Source organism: Gopherus evgoodei, chromosome 6 (genome assembly GCF_007399415.2).
Source record: "Gopherus evgoodei ecotype Sinaloan lineage chromosome 6, rGopEvg1_v1.p, whole genome shotgun sequence".
Taxonomy (NCBI): domain Eukaryota; kingdom Metazoa; phylum Chordata; order Testudines; family Testudinidae; genus Gopherus; species Gopherus evgoodei.
In genome coordinates this window covers 18,067,851-18,074,754 of record NC_044327.1, presented here as the reverse complement: position 1 = coordinate 18,074,754, position 6,904 = coordinate 18,067,851, and the positions used below count along the sequence as shown (strand labels likewise).

At 44.9% G+C, this 6,904-nt stretch overlaps 1 pseudogene; it reads left to right on the top strand.

The window, feature by feature from the left end:
* The first annotated feature begins 335 nt into the window (after positions 1–335).
* On the top strand, positions 336–3,221 carry LOC115653502 (annotated as a pseudogene).
* Positions 3,222–6,904: the final 3,683 nt, after the last annotated feature.

Genomic DNA, 6,904 nt, shown 5'->3' with positions numbered 1-6,904 from the left:
TGTGGCGATGGGCAAGCGACGAAGCAGTAGGTGTGGATACACTGGGAGCTGTAGCTGCGGACCTGCACACGGGCGGCTCAGGTATAATGGTCGTTCCTCACTGACCGAAGCAGCAGTGGAGCTCGGCATCTTCTTGAGCGACTGAGCAGCCCTATTCAGGATTGCACTGCTCACCCCCATAGAATGAGGAAGGGGCTAGAAAAGGTGCCCTAAACATTGCCTGCTTCACCTTACCCTGGCCAGCATACCGCAGCTGGCGGGGATCCCACAAAAGTGGTCGAACAAAAACAAAACTTAGAGTGACACCGATCACCATTGGCACATGGAATGTGCGCATGCCACTGGACAATATCAAGGCAGACAGACCGGAGAGAAGAACAGCACTTGTCACCAGAGAGCTTGCACGCTACAACATTGACATTGCAACCCTTAGCGAAACTCGCCCTGCTAATGAAGGACGGCTGTTCGAGTCAGGCGGAGGCTATATATTCTTCTGCAGTGGCCACAGCAGTGATGAGCATCGCGAATCTGGAGTTGGCTTCGCCATCAAGAATCATCTTGTTTGGAAACTTGCCAGTCCCCCCAAGGATGTGAATGGCCAACTCATGACAATGCACCTTCCGCTTCAAAAAGGAAAAGAAGCTACTTTGATCAGCGCATACGCTCCCACAATGACCAACCCTGAGGATATGAAGGATAAATTCTACGAAGAACTAGATGCTCTGCTATCATCAGTGCACCGCACAGACAAGCTGATTCTGCTTGGCGATTTTAATGCAAGAGTCGGATGCGATGCCGCAGCCTGGGAAGGAGTCATCGGGAAAAATGGAGTGGGAAAGTGTAACAGCAATGGCCTGTTACTGCTGAAAACTTGTGCAGCACATGACCTTCTGATCACCAATACGGTCTTCCGCCTCCCTACCCGTAACAGGACTTTGTGGATGCATCCCCGTTCCAAGCACTGGCATCTGATCGACTATGCCATCATCAGGAGAAGGGACAGACAAGATGTCAGGGTTACAAAAGCGATGTGCGGCACTGATTGTTGGACAGATCACAGGCTCATAGTATCCAAAATGACGCTCCATATCATGCCAAAGAGACGACCACAAGGCTGTAAGGCTCTCAAAAGGATCAACATGTCAAAGCTGAAGAACAGCCGCATCACTGAAAATCTAGCGGAAGACCTAGAGAATGAGCTTGTTGATCTTCGCATTGAGGATGACGCTGAGAAAGACTGGGAGCGATTCCACAACACTGTCTATACAGTTGCATCGAAGGTATTGGGGCCCTCCACATGCATGCGGCAAGACTGGTTTGACGAAAATGATGCAGAAATCCAGGCCTTACTTGCTGAGAAGCACTGCCTGCATCATGCATATCAAAACGGCATATCAGTGGCAAAGATGACCGCCTTTATCAACGCTGGCAGAACAGTACAGAACCGACTGCACAAAATGCAGGACTTGTAGCTGAGCGTCAAAGCAGATGAAATACAGGCGTATGCGGACAGGAACGACTATAAGCATTTCTATGAAGCCCTCAACACACTCTATGGTCCACAGTCTTCTGGGAGCTTTCTCCTCCTGAACTCTGATGGCACTGTGCTCCTTACAGAGAAGACACAGATTCTCCAGAGATGGGCTGAACATTTTGAAGCAGTTCTCCACTGCTCCTCAGTTATCAATGATGAGGCCATTGACAAGATGCCCCAGGTTGCAGTCAATGACTCCCTGGATGCTTCACCGGAAGAAGACGAAGTGAAGAAAGCCATCAACCAGCTGTCAAGTGGCAAAGCCCCAGGGTCAGATACCATACCAGCAGAGGTGTACAAAGTCGGTGGACCCGTGCTGCTACGGAAACTCACTAAGCTGTTTCAGTTCTTCTGGAAGCAGGGATCCATTCCACAGGAATTTAGAGACTCGTCCATTGTGCACCTCTATAAGAGGAAGGGCAATCGCCAGGTATGCGACAATCACCGTGGAATCTCGCTGCTCTCTACAGTGGGGAAAGTTCTTGCACGGGTTCTGTTGAACTGACCGATCACTCACCTGGAGCAAGACTTACTGCCAGAATCACAGTGCGGCTTCCGCAAGGGACGTGGGACTATTGACATGATCTTCGCTGCACATCAGCTACAGGAGAAATGTCAAGAACAGAATCGTGAACTCTACACAACTTTTGTGGACCTCACAAAAGTGTTTGACTCTGTCAGTCACCAGGGCCTGTGGAGGATCATGTCGAAATTCGGCTGTCCAGACAGATTCATACGAATGGTACGTCAATTTCATCATGGTATGATGGCTCGTGTCCTGGATGACGGTGAAACATCTGAGTCCTTCCCAGTCACCAACAGTATCAAGCAAGGGTGTGTTTTAGCACCCACTTTGTTCAGCATGATATTCTCTGCCACTCTGACTGATGCCTTTCAACATTGCACTGAAGGAGTAGGCCTGAAGTACAGAACTGATGGGAAACTATTCACCTTGGTGATGGCACGCAGTCACCTCAGATTGAAGGAAACTGTACTTTGAGACTTTCTCTTTGCCGATGATTGTGCTCTGAATGCTAGTACAGAGCCAGAAATGCAAGCCAGTATGGACAAGTTTTCATCTGCATGCAACAACTTCGGTTTCACCATTAACATCAAGAAGACTGAGGTCATGCAGCAGCCAGCTCCCCATGCTCCGTACTCAGAACCATCCATCACTGGTAAATGGACAGAGACTTCAGGCAGTGGACCACTTCACATACCTGGGCAGTACCCTTTCCCGAGCAATGTCAATTGATGATGAAATAAACTGAAGAATTGCTAAAGCCAGCTCTGCATTTGGCCGATTGCACTCCAACGTCTGGGAACGTCAAGGGATCAGCCTACCAACGAAGCTGAAGGGCTACCGAGCACGGTGCTTCCAACTCTGCTGTACGCCTGCGAGAAGTGGAATGTCTATTGGAGTCATGCACGAAGGCTCAATCACTTTCACATTTCCTGTCTGCGAAAGCTTCTAAAAATCAGATGGCAGGACAAAGTGCCCAATACTGAAGTCCTTTCCAGAGCCAGTCTGCCGTCAGTTCACACACTGCTGATGAGAGCCCAGACCAGATGGGCTGGACATGTTGTGAGAATGTCAGACAAGCACATTCCTAAACAACTCTTCTACGGAGAACTCACCCAGGAAAAGCGCTCCCATGGAGGACAAAAGAAGCGGTTTAAGGACATGCTGAAGACCTCTCTGAAGTCCCTCGAGATCAACACCACCACATGGGAAACCCTCGCACTGAACCATCCAGCATGGCGCAGCCTCATTCACACAGGCAGTAATACCTCTGAGGCGAGGCGTACTGCTGAGGCTGAAAGAAAGCGTGAGCTGCGCAAGCCCAGGGTTGCCCGCACATCATCAACAGTGCCATCACATGTCTGACCAACATGTGACAGGATGTTCCATGCCCATATCGGCCTGATCAGTCATCTTCAGACACACAGAGTCTGGTCATCGAATGAATGAGTTGTTGAGGTCTTCATCGACAATGATGGAGGAATATCATTCATTCAGTGATAAACCATATTTGCCACATTGCCTCATGGGAGTTTCAACAGCACAATGTTTTTTACATATGCTTTCCCTGGACATTCATACGCAGAAGCATTTGTTCATGGAGAAGTTTGCAAAAAAGAAAAGTGTCATGAATGCTCACACATTGATCCGATGAGCTGCCGAAAATTTCTGTTTTGTGAAAACTCCATTTTCATCAACAAATCATTCCAATGGAAAATTTCCCACCATTGCTGCTCATCTTACAGATTGGCAAATGAGACACAGAGATAGCAAACGTCTGATGTAAAGTCATACAGGAATCCTCAGACAGAGTTGGAAATAAAACGCCAGGTCACTGAGGTTTAGTACAGTGGTTCAGACACAGGGCTACCCTACCATCTTGCTAATTAATGAAGCTTCAAAACACTTAGATGAAGTAGGTCAAATATTTTTGAACTTTTTTTACATAGTTACAGAGGAGCTAATTTACCTACCCAAAGTCAGACAGAAAATCAGTGAAAGGCTGACTGAATGATTTCTTATCCCCTGCTCTATCCTCTAGACCACAAACTACCTCCATTTGTGAACAAACAAGAAGAGTGAACGAGTAGTAGAAAATCCCAGTGTAAGTAGCCTGGAAGGGGATAGTAGGCAGGAGAAGCTACCTGGTAGTTGACTGCTATATGTGCTTGTGTGAGCATTCATGACACTTTTCTTTTTTGCAAACTTCTCCATGAACAAATGCTTCTGCGTATGAATGTCCAGGGAAAGCATATGTAAAAAACATTGTGCTGTTGAAAAAAATTCACAGTTTTTATACAAATACATGTTCTTTGATACTTTATCACAATATTCACCCAGCTCTGGTCAGAAACTCCAAAGACAAATGCTAAATATTGTCACCATCAAAACTAAAAACATTTTGAAATATTCTTATGGTTTACTATGAAGCGAACCCCCGACCTCAACACACACAACACTAAAGGATTATTTGTCACATGATTCTCTCAAATATTCTGCTGAATGACGCTTTGGAGGTTTTGTAAAAAGTCTTTGTCATAAGACCATGGCTCTCAAATCCCTTTTTTAGAGTGTCAAGATATGTTGCAGTACTTTGATACTACCATTTTCAGGTCAAGCTGAAACCACTAAGTTTCCCATGAGGAAGACTCTCAGATTCCCCAGAGTCCTTTTATGGGAGTGTAGGTCACAGACACTCCTTGCTCTTCCCAACACTTCTATTACTGTGTAGAAGTTGGGAAACACACACACTGCAAAGGAAGGTAAGTATCAATATCCTCAATTTCACATGGAAAAACTATACAGAGAGTCAAATTGATTTCCCCAAAGTCACAGAGCAGAGTAGTTGTAGCTCTAAATGAAGCATCCAGATATCCCGACTCCCATTCTAGTCCTTTCTCCACAGCATCCCACTGTCTTCTGATGGAGGAACTTTGTATTTGCACTATTGTAGCAGACCAGAATTTTCCATTTAGACTCACATCTGTTTTTCCAATCTGTAATTCATAGCCTGCCTCTTCTTCTATATCACATTTCAATGGATCTCTCCCATATAATGGAATCTTACTGAATATATGGAAGTCTAAGGCCTGGGCTACACTAGCAGGGGGAGGGGTGGTTTCGAACTAAAATACGTAACTTCAGCTATGCTATTCACGTAGCTGAAGTCAAAGTATCTTACTTCAACTTCCTGGCCGTCCTTACAGTGGTGAGTGGACCGCCACGGCTCCCCCATTGACTCCACTTACTCCTCCTGCTGAGGTGGAGTACGGGCGCCGATTTGGGGATCAATTTATTGCATCTAGATGAGATGCGATAAATCAATCCCGGATACATCGAACACTACCCGCTGATCCGGCAAGTGGTTTAGACCTACCCTAAGTTACAATATCCCATTCCTAGGGGTCAGAAGAGATGACCTAGCAAAATAAAGCAACTAACAATAAAGAGTACATTGAAGCAGACCAATCCCTATTTCACCAAGATGTCTCCTGCATCCTTGCAAGTTCCCCCAACATAACAGTAACTTACACATTAGTGGATGGGTATAAATAGTTCCCAAGAAATTTAATTCACAACACCTTAAATCTCACTTTCAGTTTGTCACTTTGCCTCAGCCCAAAGAACAACTGGTCTCAGTGCAAAATCCAAAAATTAATATCTTCTATCAATGAATAATGTAATTTTAAAATTAATAGCCAAGATCCTCAGCTCGTGTAAATCGACATAGCCTCACTGACTTTAGTGCATCCGATGAAGTGGGTATTCACCCACGAAAGCTCATGCTCCAATACGTCTGTTAGTCTATAAGGTGCCACAGGACTCTTTTAATGCTGGTTTCTATGGTAATTGGTGGTTGTTTTAGGGTTAGGTTTTTTTTTATTTTCTGTGTCTAGACATTTTTCCATGCTGCAGCGACACACTCCTTTGATTATAGCTACCTTTTGTACCATTTAAAATCTATAAAGAAACATTTACACAAAGATGACATGAGTAGCAAAAAACTACAAGAAAATAACACTAACTCGAGATGTTACGTCCATTATTCCCTGAAACAGCACAAAGAAATCTGACAAACATTTTACATATTCTTTATAAAGTGCACAAAACAAAGAAAATTAAAGAAAACCACAAACTTTTTCCTAACACAGTGACACACAAAGTGTATATTACCCTGACATTCCCTTGACAGCTACAGGATGTAACAAGGGCTTGGGTGGAAAGTTCAAACATTAATTGGAACACACCGTAAAAAAATCAAGCCAGGGAAAGAGAGTCAATTGATTAGAATTAGGTGTGAAATTAGGATCAGACAATCCAGCTTGAAAACAGGCCAAGATCACCAGCTGCATCTTCTTTGTTGGCGCCTACTTTTCTAAACTTTTTAATTAACTTACACCACCCGCATGGCAGTGCAGTATCCATTACTCAGTCTTGTGAATATGCTACTCTGTACCAAAACTTGTAGAGCACAAGCTGTATGATTTGATTAATGACAACTGGGACGCAGAAGAGTTCCCTAATGAGCCACATCTTTTCCACTCAAGTTCACTGTCATTGTAATGTTCTTTACAACATTTCTGAGCTAAAGGCTTTAGGTACCTCACTACCACTTTAGGCCGCACAGAGATCCTCAAAATCCTGCTCAGCTGCTGCCTCACTCTGTGAGCACTTTAAGTCCCCAGGCACCTAAATTTCCACAGTTCAAGTCCCTTAGGCACCTAAGTTTCTGCCAGTGATGATATGAACAGCTTCTTCTGTCTAGGGACCCAAGCACTTATCTCACACCTAAGCCTCTGCCAGATCTATTCCAATGTCAAACTTGCCTACATAAGCATTTTCAGACC